We start from the raw sequence: 19,480 nt of genomic DNA, 5'->3' as shown, positions 1-19,480 counted from the left end.
CACAATAGCGCTGTTACCCGACAGTGCGGGAGCTTGCTGAAATATTTTACTTGTGCTAGCATGTTAAACTGTTTGTTTTTGTTTTTTCTTTGTGTGGACATCTTAGTGAGCCATTTAATGTTAGCTGTTACTCTGAATTCATTTGTTCTTTCTCTAGTAAGCATACACAGTACTCCAACAACTAGAAACAGGTTGCAGTTACTTGAGGTGATGTGCTGCAGGCCCTGGGCGTTGGAACTGGGAGCTCGAATTACTCCTGGTTTGGAGAGTCTGAGTCACTCCATATGATACTTTAGTGAATTGTTTAAAATTAAAGATTACAGGTATTAAAGTCTGGTTACTTTGCAGTTAAGCATTTTCATGTTGAAGAGAATGCTAAGGGTAATTTGTGTTTTGTCAACAGCCCTGCAGTAGACAGTTGTGTATTTTTAAGTCAGAAAAAAACAGGAACTCTGGTATTTTTAAATACAAAATGTATTTCATTTTTCTGCAAATATTGCAGAATACAGTGATGCTGTATTTGAAACCATTGAATGTGTTATGGAATGGTTTAAACAAATACTCTGGACACTGCAGTGTGAAATGAGTTTTTTTGTGTTGACTTAAGGGAGTGCTGTAATGCTGAATTTCACATATGCCACTTAGGGTATCTGAGAATGTGGCAGCTGTAGGAAACCTGGAAAAAAATGCAGTTTGAGTAGGGCAGGTGTGTACTACATGTGTGTTTGTAAATATGAACCAAGATTGAAAAAAGTGATTTTTGAAATGCTGACATGAACAAAGGGACTTGTGTCTTTAATGAACATCTGCAGCATGGCTGTTGTATGCTAGTTTCTCTTCACCTTGCTGGTGAGCCTAATACTTACAAAGGCTGTTGAGCACAAAGGGCCAAAGTCCAGTAGTCATGCATTAGTGAAAATTGTCTTAGTGTCATTCTCAAGTGTAGCAAATCACACCCTCTTTATAGTGTACAGTAAATGCTGTGCATTGCATTTTGTCTTCTGTATCTCCCCTACATCTTGCCTCAAAGTTTAACTGTCCATTTTTAATATTTATGATTTTTGTGACAGCACTGGGTGGATTTGACTGACCTTGCAGTTAGGTGATCTGCTGTATTTCAGAAAATACTAGTGCAAATATCTACATTCTTACAAAGTGTGTAATTGTGACCGAATAGTACAGTACTTAAAATGTGCCTTATTTTGAGTATTTGTCTAAGGGTTGTTTAACATTTTAGGATTGATAGAGATGTTCAGATTTTGTACGTGTTTCAGATAGTTTCCTAAATTAATGTATTTGACACAATAGCCATTTTACAGGGGATGACTAGAGATAGGAACTTCACAAGATGTATGTTTTAGCGAAGACCTTTTTACATATCAGCTGTAGCAGTGTTTGGGAAGCAGAAAATTGTAAACGGAATATGTGATAGAATTTTATTGCAGATGCAATGAAAAGGAACATATAGCCATTTGAAGTACCATCCATACGTAGATATTATATAGTACTTAGCATATTATTTAAAGCAGTAGAAATGTTACTACACATTATATACACTGTTCACATTTGAATGTTTACACAGTGAAGTTTCACATACATACATATCTGTGTGTGTGTATAACTATATATATATTTTATTTACTGATTAAGACCACAGCCTTTCTTGTTCCTTTCTAGTTCTCATTGTGTGTGCTGTGTGTGTAACACCTTGTAAGTAGAAGAAATTGAAAGCCTACCTACATGTTGCTTTTTCCAGGAAGGGTGGGTTCCATGGTTTTATTGGCCAATAGGCAATTGCTTTGGGTACCTGGGAAAGAATGGCACCTGTCTTTTTGGCCATGATGTCCTGTTTTGCTTCTATGCACCTGTTGCTTCCAGGGTACTGTGATAGCATAGAGTATGTATAAGTTATATGATCATTACGGTTTATTTAATGTTTACACTTGGGTAGAGAAAAAAAGTAATCTATTAGAAGATGACTATCAGATATATTTGTTTCTGTTTTGTTAGATTTGCTTGGTACTGATGGTTGCATCCAGAACCTTAGTCTATGGTTCTTGGAGTAAGAAATAAATTAGATTATAGATGTAAATAGTACTTAATTTAACAGTACCACATTTGCAAATTTTACATTCATGTATAAGTGATTTTTTTCTGTGGGTGTTTGCTTTATGCTCATTTTACTTTAGTTTCTCTAAACAGTTAAGTATTTGGGGTTATGTGTTGTTATTGAGCTACAGTGGATATAAAAAAGTGTACACACCCCTGTTAAAATCCCAGGTTTTTGTGATATGAAAAATGAGACCACAATAAATTATTTCAAAACTTTTCCCATCTTTAATGTGACTTATAACCTGTGCAATTCAATTGAAAAACAAACATATATATTGGGGGAAAATATAAAAAATAAAAAACGTACAATAAGCTGGTTGCGTAAGTGTGCACATCCTTAAACTAATACCTTGTTGAAATACCTTTTGATTTTAAGTACAGCATTCAGTCTTCTTGGGTAGGAGTCTATCAGCATGGCACATCTTGACTTGGCAATATTTGCCCACTCTTCCTTGCAAAAGCACTCCAAATCTGTCATATTGCGAGGGCATCTCTTGTGCACAGCCCTCTTCATGTCACCCCACAGAATGTCTATTGGATTTATGTCTGGGCCATTCGAAAACTTTATTTTTCTTCTGGTGAAGCTTTCTTTTGTTGATTTGGATGTATGCTTGGGGTCATTGTCGTGTTGAAAGGTAAAATTCCTCTTCATCTTCAACTTTCTGGAAAACACCTGAAGGTTTTGGGCCAAAAGTGACTGGTATTTGGAACTGTTCCTAATTCCCTCCACCTTGACTAAAGCCCCAGTTCCAGCTGAAGAAAAGCAACCCCAAAGCATGATACTGCCACCACCATGCTTCACCATGGAGATGATATTCTTTTGGTGATGCGAAGTGTTGTTTTTGCGCCAGACGTACCTTTTGGAATTGTAGCTAAAAAGTTCAACCTTGGTCTCATCAGACCATAACACATTTTCCCAAATGCTTTTGGGAGACTTTATGTATTGTTTTGCAAATTTTAGTCGGGCCTGGATATTTGTCTGTGTAAGAAAAGGCATCTGTCTTGCAACCCTACCCAATAGCCCAGACATATGGAGAACACGGGAGATTGTTGCCACATGTAGTACACAACCAGTACTTGCCAGAAATTCCTGCAGCTCCTTCAGTCTTGGCAGCCTCCCTGGCCAGTATTTGTCTTGTTTTTTCATAAATTTTTTTGTACCCTTCTCCTGATGGATACCTTTCAGCAAAGAGATCCCTTTGATGCTTTGTAAGGTGTCTGCGAACTATGGCTTTTGCTGTAGCAGGCAACTGAGTAAGTGTCAGGAAAATCCTATTAGGCCAGCAGAACTTTATTTGGGGTTAATCAAAGTCTCTTGAATCAATGGCAGGTGTGTACCCAAGAAGACTGAATGCTGTAACTAAATCAAAAGGTGCTTCAACAAAGTATAAGTTTAAGGGTGTGCACACTTATGCAACCAGCTTATTGTACATTTTTTTATTTTTTACATTTTTCCCCTAACAGATTTGTTTGTTTTTCAATTGAATTGTACAGATTATAGTTCACATTAAAGGTGGGAAAAGTTTTGAAATGATTTATTGTGGTCTCATTTTTTATATCGCGGGTGTATAAACTTTTTATATCCACTGTATATAGCTATCCACATTCTCGTATTTGCTTCATTAATACTTAATTTCTATATGGCAAATCTTTTCTATCATTTTTCACTTATTGACATTTTCCAAAACACAAATAGACTAAACAGTAATTATATGTAATACTTAATGGCAATAGTGGAAGAAGGTAAAAAAGATATAGTTAAAAAAGAATTCTTGAAGTCTGTTTAAAATATCTGAAATATTTAACCAACCATCCTTGAAGATGTTAAACTGCTATTTGAATCTGTACATTTAAAAGCACTTAAAAATGTGGCTTAACCTTTGTTTTTGTTTCTTGCACAGAACATGACATCATCATTGTAAGGCAGTACCAATACATATCGTGTTCCTTTTTGTCTATCACCTCACTTGTACCGAAGATACTGTTAATACTGTTTATTTATTCATTAACACACAGTCCAGATAATGGGGTACTTAAGGACATCCTGTTCCGACTCCCTGAAAGAGTTTACTATGTTAGAACACATTCTTTAGTGGCTTCAGCCAGAAATTCTAACACACATCCTTATTCCAGTTCCTAAATATAATACCAAAACCATAGTATTCAGTGTATCACACAGACTGTTAGACGAGTTATCTGGTTCCTGAAATTACTGCAATCTTAGCAGCACAAGAAACTTAATATGTAGTTGGTTAAATACCTTCAAGAAATTATTTTACAAATCTTAAAATGAATGTGTTACAGTCCAAAATGGTTCCTCCAACTCACTGTCCACATTTGTTTTATTTACATTTATAACATCTTTGCTAAAAATCGTTTAGTCATTTTTATTAGCAAATTGCTTTTCAGTTGTCTAATGACTCTTTGCAGCTGTTTTCATAGACAGATTTCAAACTCTCCTCTTATTGAATGTTGTAACATCCCTGTCTCTCCTTGGTCATTTACTGGAATACGTTTCTTAACATCTGCAGCTACCATTTTTCTAAACTGTTGTAGTGTGAGTAACTAATCTCATCCTGTCCGAGAATGTTGTTTTGATTTGTTATACCAGTAGCATATTTAATATTCTGATGTTCTCATTTACTTAATGTTTCAGAATTTCTTAATAAGGACCCATGCTTAAAAGTGTGACATTTTTCATTCAAAAATATTTGTACTCTATGTAACATATATATATATATATGTATATGATTTTAAGCAAGCAATTTCACATCTTGAAACAACCATTCTGTATACTGCCATTCTGTTTTAACTATTGCAAAAAGGAGAGGAATAGTTTTTTCATAAACATTTGTGCCATAGTTTTATTCAGTTACTTGTCATAATACTTTTGCTTCACTTTCATTATTCTGATTTTCTTTGTTTACAGTAAGATGTCTTCACAATCTCTTATTTATTTTAGCCAGTTTTAGTATCATACTGTTTTCCTTTTTAAGGTAACTCACCAGTCACTCAAAGTTGAATAAAATCATCTAAGCACTAAATGGTCTTGCCCTACCTGAAACAAGTTAAGTAATAACCCCATCACCTTGCGTTGTCTGGCTAGTCCTTCTATAGATACCAGGTACTATATGTTTGTGTATTATTCTTTCAGCTGTATCACGTCAGTTATAGTTAGTTTTAAAAACCTAATAAAAGGAAAATAAAGAAAAGTTATAGGAAGTTCCCATCCCTTTACCTCAAGATCACATTGAATTATGTCAGCAGAGAACTTAAGAGCATTATTAGAAAATTTAAAGCTGGGTATGAGCTTAAAGTTAAAGCTGGGTATGAGTTTAAAGTTGCTGCAAATACTAAAGGAGACTACAAATCTTTCTTCAGTTATGTCAGAAAATTAAGGAATAATGTCCAGCAATGCACTGAGCTTACACGTTCTGATCACTAGGATATAGCCAATGTATTGACAGGCACATTTAGTGCTAACTGTACCCCATCCACCCACACTGATGATTACAAACATCCCTGCAAATTCAGTTTCCCCTGAAATCACTGTGGAACAAGTCATAAAATCCCTGTCTAAGCCTAAAAGGTAATGCTTTTATGGGACCAGACAGCATACCAGACATCTGATTTCATTCTCATCGTTATCTTATTCTCTCCTATCCACAGGGTTTGTGCCTGATGCCGGAAGAGTAGCCAGTGTGACTTCCCTACACAAGGGCAGCCCTTGGGTAATTATAAGTTCATTAGCCTTAACAGCTTTATATTGCAAAGCCATGAAAAGTATTATGGAACTAGTTTATAAAAATAAATAAAAAGTAATTATTTTTATTTATTTATTTATTTTTTGCTTTTTGGTTTAAGGACTCGTTTATGCAAATATAGGCAACTTAATTATCTAGACTCCAATCTTGATTTTTGTATAGGCAGGTCTTGTCTCTTGAGCCTACTGAGCTGTTTTGAAAAGGTTACAGAGACGGTGGAAAGTGGTTACTCTATGCAAGCTGCTTTTCTTGATCTGACCAATGCTTTTGATACTGTCCCGCATATTGGTATTATTGGAAAATTAAATAATCATAATGTAAAGCCCTGCATTAACTATCCAACAGTTCGCATTCTGTGAACATTACTGGTATCCTGTTTGAATAGAAAATTTGTAACTATTGGGTACTTCAGGGTTGACCCATCTCCTGCTTGGCATTTTTCAGACATCTAAGCCAGTATCTCAGAAGTGTGTTTGACAAAGTTTGCTGATGGCTGCAAGCTGGGCACTGTTATCAGCTCATCCACAGAAACTGTGGCAAAGGCAGGAATATGCACATACCTGGTATACTGAAAATGGACTCAAGCTAATTGCCAAAAAGTGCAGCATATTAGCATTCAACAAAAAAAGCTCCCATCACCTCATATGTTATAAGTGGTATTTCTCTTTAGACAGATATGGAAATATGAGACCTGGGCATTTGTGTGGGCAACTCTGTCTCATTTGAGCATCATGGTTCCACCAAAGTCAGGAAAGCCTTCTATTTGGCCAGTTATTTTCCAAAGGTGCATCTTCTGATCCAAAAAGGTCCGCCCCATGTACAAATCCAAGCATATTGCTCAGCTGGAAACCCCTCAAAGAATTCTAACCAAGAAAATTAAAGGTCTTAAATCCTTCAACTGCCCTGATAGATTAGCACAACTCTCTTTATACTCCACTGCCTAATGGCTGCTCTGAGGTGACCCTCTGTCTCACTTTTCAAGTCATAAAAGAACCAATCCTGCTTGACTTCTTGTTTCTTCACAAAAATCAGTGGCTGCGCAAATACCTGGAACCTAAATCTAAAGTAGCAGACTCACTAAAGGGATAAGTTCCCGACGTATGATATAAGTTACCAGTGCAGGTGAAACACAGCACTACTTTGGCTACCTGTAAGTCCTGTCATTTTTTATCATCTTTATTAAAGTATCATATTTTAATCTGTGACATGAGGTTGTAGCTATTAATAGAATGGAAATGTTATTATGGTTTATTTTACTAACTGTCACATCATATACATATGTATGTTTTAATTCTTTCCCTTTAATATTACAGCACAGTTCTGTTTCTGCTGTCACATTAACCTCACACCACCTCCTGAGCATTATTCTGCTTGCATTGTTCCCACAAATTCCAGTTATTTCTATGAACTTTGCTTCTTTCTTTTTCTGATGATTCCATCTTGTGCTTGTATACCCTTAACAATATCCATAACTTGTTTTAGTTTGTGAATAGATTTGAGTTCCGTTTTCTAGTAGCTGCTTTTTTGTCAACTGATAACATTAAACTTAATAAGGTCTTATGATGTCTAGGCAATTCAGATCCTATATCCGTGCTCAAGAAAACAATTTCCTTAATTACAACCATTTGTTCCCGCAATATTTCTGTCAAAGTACTCTGTAGAGATTTTTTAAATCTGCTAATTCTTGCATTCCCAAAATATATGTTCCTAGTTACAACTCTCTTCCTCATCACTCCTCTGCTGTTTGCTGTTTACCTGAGGAAAAATCCTCTGAAGTCTGCTTGGAATATAAAAGTACCTGGCAGACACATCCATGAAAAAAATCATAAACTTTCTCAATTGTATTGCATACTTGGGAATCTGACAGATTTCTTTCACTTATTCCTTTGATAATTGCATTTCTGTTCTCTTTCCCAATATTTTCTAACTTTTCTGACTAATTCTTATAGTTATCATGCAGTAGCAATTTCTGTTCTAGGCTCAGCTAAAATCTCTTTCAGAACGAGTCTGTCACTTAGCACTCTTCTGTCCCTTTATTTTTGTCTGTACTCTTGTTATCAGTCCCTGGAGAAAAGGTAGTCCTTAACCAGCAGTCCAGTCTTCTGATTATCATCATCCCACTCTATTATCTTTCCCCTCCAAGTTATTTGTTCCTAATACCTTGGTTCCTTTGCTAATTTTCTCCATTAAATTCCAGCCCTTCCCCATCATGTTTTCTATATCCCTACTTGCAGACATCCCTAGTGGTAAAATCTCTTTTGCTGCTTTAAGACTATAATATTCTGTTATAGTTATCTCGCTAACAAATTTCATCCAGAATCCTAGTTGGTCTTTATCTCAGGACCACCACCCATTTTATCATCTTTTTCCATTTCATTTATAACACTCTGCTTGAGTTGTGCATATGAGCCTTAACTGCATAGCTATAAAGTAGTCCAAAAATCAGCTAGCTCTAAACCACCTTATTCTATGGGGAGATGGGGAGAATCAGGAGGAGGATATTAACAAGGCCAGAATGGGCATGAGACTCAGTGGCCTTGGAATATTTATGAATCTATAATCTACGAGTCTCACTTAACTCTTGCTCTTTTCCTCTGTCAATTAATTCTTTCAGCTGTTTCTTAATTATCATCCAGTACTTCTCTTTTGGTTGGTAAAAATATGCCTGACCTGTATATAAGTCTAAGGGGACTAAATAAATTTCACTGGTCGTATCTTAGTATCTGTATCCATAATCATGAGTTTCCAGTTTCTAAGATTGTGTTTTATTTTGTTTTTTTTCTCTCTCTCGCATATTCTTAGCTGATGTAACAAAATTCTTTTTAATACATACATGTAAAAACTTTATCTCATCATGTCAATATTTCTCAACCAATTCATATGAAGGAACATGTTTCCACTATAGTCTTTGTTTTATTTTCATTTGTTTTATATCCAGTACAAAATTATTAAGCCTGCAAGTAAAACTAACTTTTCTCGAATCCCAGTTATATCCTTGCAGTTGTGAATCCATTGTTTTCTTTGTCAGTGTCTCTAAATATAAAGCCAGTTACGGTGAGGAAGAAGGACCTCTCTTCTAGTTTCTCTGTTCAAACACAGCTTGACAATAGGAACCTTCTCACCTTAATTCTTGCACTGACTCTTAATGTCTCCTATGTATTAACCCTGTTATTTTGTTGAGGAACACAGTGCTACCATTGCTCTACTCATATAGTCTCATTTAGCTCAAACACGTTCTCTGCATCAAGACTTGGCAGAAACAGCAATGTTTTCTTAAACTGTGCTTTTGTCTGGATCATCATTGTTCTGTTAATGTTGTCAAATCTTTGCTTTCCCTACGCAAAACCACATTGATCCATATCTGTGAACTTTGGTTACACCTTAGCTAATGTCTTAGCTAGTATAGACAAACATTTCTTAATTATATAAAACTTTTTATAATTTACCCATTACTGATGGATTTATGGCACATCAGCAAGTCAAATGGCATCAGAAATACTGGATCCAGGGATCTAAACCCCTTCTAACATATCCCCCACAGTTAATAGGTGACAGGCTGTGTACGCTAATCAAAAGGTGATAACATATCCCCCACAGTTAAACAGTAACAACAGAGGATACCGCTGTTCTAGAACAGACTCTCCATCCACATAAAACAAAGGTCATCCCTGTCCATATTCAAGAGCAGCTTAGCTCTATGGATGGGAAACAAAAATTTTACCCCAGGACTGCCCCCTGTGCAACTTATGGACAGAGGCAGCTCCACAATGATGTTTTATCCCATTTATGGCTCTCCTCAAATTATCTATGGTATGATTACAGTTATTTTCATTAGGAATAATATGTAATTATTGACCATGGGATGGATAAGTCCAATCTGTAACCATGTGGGGTAGGTTATTTCAAGCTCGAAAAGGGAAATTGGCTAGGCTTACAATGGCCTGTAAGGGAAGTTGGCCTAGTACTTGCCTGTGAACCTATAATTGTGGTTTAAAATTGAACTGGAAGCTGGATCTGAAAGGTCTTTAAAATCTTTTGGTAATACAGCCATCACCGCTTTCCTCCAAGATACTAGTACTCCCCCCTCCACACACACACACACACACACACACACACACACACACACACACACACACACACACACACTTTTAGAATACTGAAAACACAAAACATTCCAGATTTTTACAACTTTCTTCCCTCCCAACTTCCAGATTTCCACAAGAATGCCATCTGCTCTCCGAGACATCCCTTTCAATGGATTATACATACCATTTGACCTCCTCTCTTCTTGTCTTAGCTATTAACTGTTGAGCCTCATTTTCCTCTGACCTTCACGTAATTAAGTCTTCAGTATTGTAGTTTTGACTTTTCTTGGATTCCCTATTGCTCTGCTTTTAAGTATTAATAAAAATTTCCAGACATGTCTAATATCTCTGTAGACTCTGTGGCTATTTTTCTTGTCCTAGGCTACTTAAGTTTGGCTACAACTCATTCTGCTTTGTTGCCTAATTCATCGTGCTAAAAAATAGTAGAGGTGTTATCAAAGCATAGTTGCTTAACAGTAACCCTTTTAAACTTGTGCGTATTATCCAAATACTCCTGTACTCTAATATTTTTGAAACAGTTCTTCTTGTGAAGCCTCATGTTCAGCAAAGTGTTGCCTTCATTTCATCTTCTGATTTCTGCAGTTTTGTCAGCTCATCTGAATAGCTACTTAAAGCTTTTAACAGTTTTCAGTCATTTTTGTCATTTCATTTTATATATTCCTTCAGTATCTCATTTATTTTAAGTACCTGTAAGTGCATTTGATCTATCTTTTTCTTTAAACTACTGGAGGCCATTTCCTGTACTAAAGCTGAAATCTGAACTGCTTTTTGTTGAACGCGCTACTCAGCCAGAGCTTTTCCTTTTTGTTTGATTTTCTTTTGCTTCTCCATAGCTAGTTGTTGTTGTGTTTTTCGGCTTTTCCCAGTTAGGGGTCGCCACAGCGGAACTCCGCTCCGCTAATGATTGGCAATTGATTTTTATGTGCTGAGTTGCCAGCCCTAATGCACAACCTTCAACGAAGGTACACCCATTCACGCATGTCTCCATGCAGAAGACGCTCTAGCTGAGAGTCGAACCGGTCAGCATCTTACTGTGAGGTGACAATGCTACCGCAGCTAGTAATTGAATTAAAAAAAAATGTTCTGACTTTTACAATTTCTGAGTTTTTACACTGGGAGACCTGCTGCTCAGTGTGCAACTGTCTTGAGGAGCACCTTTTAAGGCTAGTCTTGACGGTTGGATGGGTATGTGAGCAATTTGTATTCGTGAGTTACTTTCTTGCCACGTGACTTTAAGTTCTTTTTGTGAACATTAAAACATTACCACTTAACTTGTTGTATTTGCACTCTTTTATTTATTATTTATTTATTAGACATTTGTTAACTGGGTTAGTCCATCTGAGCCAATAGCCCTTTTTCAGTGGAGACCCTAGGAGAAAAGCTCCAGCAATACAAACATAAAAAGATAACATAGTAGGCAATATACAAAAACCCAAGAAAACAATACAGCAGTACAACATAAGCAAAAATGACATAAGCAGTAATCGGGTGAAACGAATAACTGTAGTAAAAATAAAACAAAATGAAGTAAATACAACTAGTGCATTTAAGTATTTACAATAATGACATATCTTACTCAAGTAGCAATGTAGTATTGTCTAGTGTGTAGATTAGTCATTAAATTATTAGATGTAGACAGGTAGTGAAAAGAAAAAGAAAGGAAAGTGCAGATTGTGGTGGATTTAGGCAAGGACACACTTTTGAGTTCAGAAAGTATTGCTTGACTTCAGTTTTAAAGCAGCTGGAACTAGTGGTGCTATGAATGTGAGGTGGTAGCCTATTCCACACAAGGGGCACAGAGTGTTTATAGAGGAGTTTACCGTAGGTTTTGTTGGGTTTATAGATGTCTAGAAGGTGCTGGTTGGAGCTACGAAGAGACCAGGTTGGAGTATAAGGGAATACTACGGTAGAGAGTGATGGTCAGGCTAGTTGTTGAGTAGGGAGTGTGTGAGCTGCAGCTGGGCAAGTAGGAAGAGCTGTGTGAATTCTAGCCATTGACGCTGTTTCAGGGCAAGGGAATGATGGGATTGGTTGGTTACTGGTGAATCTGGCTATGTTATTGTAAGCTTGTTCTAGTTTGGAGAGAAGGTTTGACAGGAGGTGAGTTAGGATAGGGGAGGCGTAGAGGAGACCTGGAAGGAGATAGGCTTGGGCAAGGGTGGGTTTGGAGTTGGAAGAAGTGATTTCTTATTCCTGTAGAGAAGACCCAGTTTCATGCTAGTTTTTTTTTTTTTTGATATACTTTACTGTCTTAGAATATAAATCAAAAAAATGTGTACTGGTGATCAAAACCTAGCTTTACTATTGTCAAAAGAGCATGTTCTTGATAAGTTTTGTAATAATCTTTCTTTTTAAAGAATGTGTGTATGTTTTATCTATGTATAGCTACTTTTTAGACATCACTAAGATAGTGGCACTAACTGGAGATTTTCAAAATAGGCTGGAGAAGGGTGTGAAGAAATGCACCGAAAGGTAACGGAAGTTCTCTTTTTAAAAGAGAATGCCTTCACAGTAGTATATAATTGTGATCACAAGCAGGAGTAAAAGCAAGAGGAGTGGGAATAGCTTTTGTTTTGAAGGAATGGACAATTTGAGACAGTGGAAATATGAACACAGCAGGGACAGAGTGGGTAAGCTAGAGAAAATCACATTTCCTCACACAGGTTTTTTATTGCAGCTGCCTCAAGAAAATGTTAAACTTCTTTTTCTTCTCTGAAACAGAGACTAATTTGTAGCTTTTCCACAGTTTACAGTTACTTAAGTGACAAGACTGAAAGAAACTTGACTGAAGCCAGAGTCATAGGCTTAATACCCAAGTCATTTGGTTCTCCCTTGCCAGCAAAACTCTCCATTGGTTTCAGGAATACTTTCGCCATTCCCCCTTTAATGTCTCTACGTATAGGTGATCCTAAAGGGTAAATCCTAGGACTTTTGTTATTGTCCATCTATGTCTACATCATTTCAGGCATACTTTCATCTAATAAATACTTCCTTCATGGTGACAGTGTAATATTTTGGTTGTCTAATAGCCTCTGTAGTAACATTTCAAAATAACTTTCACTCAACATGGTCCTGCTAATCAGCTGGCGGACATCCCTAGGTCTAACATCAGCCTAACCAACATAAAAATCATAATATTAGGCACACACACAAATAGTATCTACCCAACATGTCTTTTACAGTGGCCTCCCCATTAAGCACTCCTTCAGAAAGGGTATTCCCATTTAAACACTTTGGCTTATTTGATAGACCCTGCACTGTGTTCTTTAAATTCAGAATTATTAAAGTATTGTGCAATTTCCAGATAAAATGAAAAACCTTCATCAGGTATGATGCCATCTTCTAAAAGAAACCAACTTTTAGTAAACTACTGACTAAGTTAGTTTAGTTTACCCTTAGCAGTAACATTCATCTTGTTCAGAATTACCAACAAATTACAAATTTGTTTGCATAAATCCTGCTGTTCCCATTAACTGCCCCCTCCCCAAGCAAGTATGCCATTGTACATTCCTGTCAGGAGCCAAAATGTTATCCTTTTCCCCTCTAGACTAAATTGTCTTGCTTATTTATAGGTTGCTTAACTTCAGTCTCCGGCAATTGCAAGCTGAACCACTCAACCTTGAATATAACTGTCAGCCACTTGTTGAACTTCATCAGAAATCTGCATTCCCGTAAGACCTTGGTAAAGGGACATTTACATAGGTAAAGGCATCCTCCCTGCTCTATTAAGCACACTCCCATTTACTTGTCCATCATTACCCACTTTATCTTACTTACCTATTTATTTAGCAATGTCTTATTGGAATGCAGATTTCTGATGAAGTTTGACGTGTAAATAAATAAATGAACGAAAGTGCTCAAATCAAATTTGTGTGTGGTCTGTTTTCTAATTTCCCCAGTTGTTTGCATGCAGATTTTCTTCTGTCCTAGTGATCACCTAGGAGTTTTTTTTGATGTGTGTGTGTGTGTGTGTGTGTGTGTGTGTGTGTGTGTGTGTGTGTGTGTGTGTATATATATGTATATGTATATGTATGTATATATATATATATATATATATATATATATATATATATATATATATATATAAAACATTCAACAACACACAGCACTAGCTCACAGTAAAGTAAAAAACATCATGTTGAGCAATAAAAGTTCGACCACGTTTTCTTCAAAAGATTTATTAATCCAATATTTCCATGGCTTTGGACAGCCATGACACCACAGCAAACCGGTTTCACCCAATAGGCATCATCAGTGCTCCCCAGGTACCATAGAGTGTCATCCTAAGAGGCCAAATAAATATATTACAGCCCCTAAGGATAGCCTTTTTTTGACAAAAGGTGTAGCAGTTGATGACATGGTCATGGTGATGGCCACCAAAAAGTAACTCTCAGACCACTTCCTCTAGCCATCCTTTGAATAAGGATTCCAGGACCATGGCTAGGTATGGAAAGCTCATCTTTTCATCAGCGGCCTTTGCCTTACAGTCACTGAATTATCTTACTCAGTTCACTAGGTTACAAAGGGAACTGTTAAAGGAACTATCAGACTCCCTCCAAGGAGCTGTAGCTGATTCGGTGACAGATAAAGTCAGTGCTCCGCTTGCCACCCTAAATTAGTTTAACTCATCCTTGAGGCTCACATCCTGTGCAGCAGATGGAATGATTAGGGCAGCTGGTTTAGGCATCTCTCTCAGGAGGCAGGCCTGGATGCGCCTTTGTGATTTCACGGAGTCCTTCAAGTCTTCCTTTCTTAATGCCCCTTTGATTGGCTCTTCTTTATTTGGGCCTAAAGTAAATTAAATGCTCACAAGGTCTTACCTTCTTGTTCACACCTGATCTGCAGTTGGGAGTGCATTTTTCCACACCTACTAGACCTTTTCCCAAAGGTCAGAAAGATAGTGGGAAGATGTGCTTCAGGATTTCTCAGAGGTCTTTCCAAGACACACAGGGTGAAAGTTCCCCTAGAGGCAGAGGGGGGAACAATGATGTAAGACCCTACCTTTGTGGCAGGGGAGGCCTGCAAAATCAGGGCTCCAGAAAATTGTTCCTTGCTAGACCCATCCAGCGCTCCTAAAGGAGTGCCCAGCTGCTCACCTCTGGAGGCAGTAGGGCGTCAGTTGTCCATGCACCTCGAAACATGGCAAAAGATAAATGACAAATGGGTGTAGGACATAATATCCAGAGGATATATTATTCCCTTCACCTTCCCTGCTACTGAAAATAAGTCACTTCCATATGTTCCACCCAGTCAGAAGCAACATGCAATATTAGAAATCCAGAAGTTGCTAAGAAAGAGTCATCCAAGAAGTACCCACAGACCAGAGAGAATCCAGAACTTGCTCAAGATTATTTTTAGTTCCAAAGAAAACAGGAGACTGGAGACCCACTTTGGATCTCAACAATCTGAACAAGTCTGTATAAAAGACCATGTTCTGGACGGTGACACTGTAGTTGATATTTCCATTCTTAGGAAAAGACAGTTGGATGTGCTCTGTAGATGTTCAGGATGTGTAGTACCATATAAAAATGGAAAGGCAATCCAGAAGGTACCTGTGCTTCAAGCTAGGAGCCAGTCGCATCCAGTTTCAAGCTGTGCCCTTTTGATTCACTAAAGCCCCCAGAGTGTTCACCAAGTGCATGGCAGTAGTGGCGGCTCACCTTAGACACAGAGGATTCAGTGTGTTTCTGTGTTTGGATGACTGGCTCATCACCGCCCCTACCAGGCATCTTCTGCTACAAGCCAGGGACTACACTCTTCACCTTAGTTTATGGTAATACCTAGAGAGAAACCATGAAAAATATGCTCTAGAGCCATGTCAAAGCTTAGTCTCTATAGAAGCAGAGGTAAACATGACTACACTGTTAGCAAGGCTCCCACAAGACAGTAGACTATCTAGGCCATTATGTACGATTGTTAATCAGGGAGACATGAGCCTCTGCAAAACTGGTTCTTCAAGTCTTGGGGAAAATGGCTGCGTCAATAGTACTCATTCCCCTAGCTCATCTTCATATGAGAATACTTCAGTGGTTACTTTTTCTGCACAATGGTCAGTCTTGGATCTTCCAGTGTTGCACAATTATGATAACCAACCCCTGCAAGAATGACCCTCAATGGTGGATTTAATCCCCATTAGTATCTCAAGGCCATCACTTCATTTCCCCTCAACCCCAGGCCACAGTGACCACAGACGCTTTCCAGATAGGGTGGGGGGGGGTCATTATCTCGGCAAGATAGTCCAAGGCATCTGGCAGGAACACTAGGCTTTTTTGCACTTAAACATTCTAGAGATAAGGGTGGTGCTTTTGGCATTGCAAGCATTTCGAGAGACTCTCCCTCTAGGAATGATAGCAATTCAGTTGGACAACATGTGTGTAGTCTGGTACAAAAGCAGGGGGAAAATAGATCTTAACCCCTTTGTTGAGAAGCTCTGATGGCCTGGCAGTGGGCAATGGCTTCCAGCCGCTTTCTGATAGATTTTCTCATGATTTGCATTGTTAACATGATCGCAGACAAATTGAGCAGGGCCATACTATGGCCACACAAGTGGTCCCCTAATCAGAAGGTTATTGAAGAGATCTTCTGAAAATGAGGCCAACCTCGCTATCTCTTTGCATTGTCCACCAGTGCCAAATGCAACAACTATTTTGCCCTGATCCCGCCTATGTGGGAGTCACCAAGGGATGCAGTTGTTCACAATTGGCCTCAGGGACTTCTTTCTGCTTATCCCTCTAATTGTCAGGTATTTGCAGAAAACCAGTTTGTTGGGGACAACAAAATCTGGTTCCCCTTTCTACAGCCTCCTCTTCGGGACAAACTATGGATTCTGGACCCTGTTCCAAACCTTCTGACACCCGTCAGGAATGGTTTACCCCAATCTGGACAATCTCAAGCTAACAGCTTGGCTGCTCCACTTCCCCTGATAGGCAGGTTTCCCCTCATTTTTTATTCGGTCAAACACATCTTGCTATCTTCTCATAAAACCTCCACAAGAAAATTTGTACAGGAGTAAATGCCAGAGATTTGTTACATGGGCCAACAATAATCGGACCCTTTTTCTACACCCATACATTATATTCTAGAATTTTTGGCAAAACTTTTCAATGAAGGAGCTGCTATAGCCATTATTAAAGTTCAGTTGGCAGCAATTTCCAATTTCCATATAGGAGAAAATTGTTCTGGAATCATGTCACACAAACTTTGTAAAGCTTTTTTGAAGGGGACTACTATGATAAGACCACCATATAAGAATCCAACACACCCCTGGGAGCTCCATCTAATTTTGTCTTAAACCATCTGCAATATGCAACTTGAAATACCTCTCCTGGAAAACACACTCTTTTTAGTGGCTATTACCTCACTTAGACGAGTTTCTGAATTACAAGCTTTGTCGGTCAAAGCCCCATGCCTAATTTTTCATAAGGACAGAGTTTCTTTACCCACTAACCCCTCTTTTCTTCTGAAAGTTGTGTCAGAAAGTAATCTCAGTCAATCTATAGAGCTGCCATTTTTCTTCTCTAACTTCTAAAATAAAGGAGAATATGCGCTGCATCTCCTAGATGTTCACAGTTACATTTCTACCTGCATAGAACTTCAGAATTCAGAAAATCACATCAGCTTTTAGTCCTTTACTGTATTGGGAAAGGTCAGCCAGTCACAAAAAATACTTTATCTAAGTGGCTTGCACTATGTATATCTTACATCTATAATTCAAAAAATAGGCCACTTCCAAGCAGTCTTAAAGCTCATTCCACAAGGTCAGTAGTCACTTCTGAAGCTTTTCAAGCTAGATTACTGTTTGGTAACATCTGTGCTACAGCAACTTGGGCAAAGCCTTATACCTTTATCATTCATTGCAAACTGGATTTGACTTCTAGGAGTAGAACCTCTTTTGGTTCTATGGTTCTGAGAAATATTCTCCCATGAGCCACCCAAGAGTCAGTGAGCGTAAAGGTGAGATTGACAACATCACATAAAGAAGTTATTTACTTAACATAACGTTCCATGTGTGTTGTCCATCTCGCCCTTTATTCTCACAACCTCTGTCTGTACTCCTGGGAGACAGAGTAGCACAAATTGGATACTGCAGGACAATATAGCCTCAGAATTCATTGTCTTGCATATTTTTTGAGGGTTATATACACTTAAACTATGTCTTTCTCTGAGTCTGCTAGGGGCAAACAAGATCTGAGGTAACTAGGGGGTTGCATTATGGATAAAAAGAGGCCCACGAGCTTTGCTGAAGACCTTGAGCTTGCAAAAATGGCCAAGACTGATCCGATGAATCGGATCCAACCCCTGTCAGTGAGAATAAAGGGCGATATGGACAACACATATGGAACGTTATGGTAATTGCCCAACTTCTTTTGTTAGCAGGTTTGTTCCTTTTTATTTATTCATGGAACTTTGTCAGAAAAACCTGATGGGTTTAAAAATTCCTCTGTAACCACATCATTTCCCAGCCAACCAATGAGATTCATCTAACAGTTAAACATCACTCATTAAGAACCTGGAGTTAAAAATATTTAAATACATATGTAACAGTTTTAGAAATTAATTCCACATTTGAAAAACATTCATATATAAAGTTTGAGTATCAAAATATGTGATGATATTGCAGAGTTCTAAATTTTAATAGACTCCTCATTTAGAATTGCATTGAGTCCAGGTAACTTATCAGCTCTTAGTAAAATTTGCCATTTAAGTTCCTTGACCTCTAAAATGTTGTTACAACTGTTGACAAAAGAAATGTCATTGACCTGTTCCAGCACAAAGAAATGAAATTTATGAAAAGTAGGGCATTCAATAGAATGTTTTGCTAGTGCATTCGTAAGGTCATGATCTTTGGTGGCTTTAAGATGTTCATGGATACGTAACCTAATACTTCTAATACTCTTTCATATATAAAAATGTGGACAGCTACTGCATAAAACAGTGCATACAGTGTGCTTACTTTGACAATTATATTGATTCTTCGCCTGTATGTTGAATTGAAGATGTTCAAAATAAACAATGTTGGTATTAGTGATGTACATGCACTGTTTACAATTTGTACATGCAAAAGTGCCTAGCCTGTTACAGAGAAGTTTTGTTTCTTGTCCTACATTTCTCTCCAGAAACTGTTTTTTTTAGTTAGCTAATTTTTTTAAACACAAATTGCGGGACTTCTCCAATCAATTTACCTCAGAGTTCCCTGTAATTATTTTCCATTTACTGGAAATTACGATATTTATCAATAAAGGGAAGGCACAGGTCTTATCGCTAACCAGGTTTTACTGTCTAAAATGTCATCCTTCTTGGTTATGTTTTCACAACCTACAGTAATGATGTGTGGAAAAATTAGTCCACCTTTTTTGGATAATTTCCTGACTGATAGCATTAAGGTCTTTAATAGGATACCCTTGATCCAAACACATATCAGTTAACAAAGAAATTTATTTAAAAAAAAGTATTATGGTCACTGGTTATATGACTAATCCTGATTAATTGCCCCCCAAA

General features: G+C 37.7%; 1 protein-coding gene across 7 annotated transcripts in view; it reads left to right on the top strand.

The window, feature by feature from the left end:
• Positions 1–19,480, top strand: part of EVI5L (ecotropic viral integration site 5 like) — a 2,636,797-nt gene that overhangs the window by 633 nt on the left and 2,616,684 nt on the right. The gene's annotated exons all lie outside the window — the stretch shown is intronic.

This window comes from Protopterus annectens, chromosome 9.part0 (genome assembly GCF_019279795.1).
Source record: "Protopterus annectens isolate FY-2018-M chromosome 9.part0, PAN1.0, whole genome shotgun sequence".
Classification (NCBI taxonomy): Eukaryota; Metazoa; Chordata; order Ceratodontiformes; family Protopteridae; genus Protopterus; species Protopterus annectens.
The sequence above is the reverse complement of the archived record's forward strand: the minus strand, read 5'-3'. Positions and strand labels throughout refer to the sequence as shown.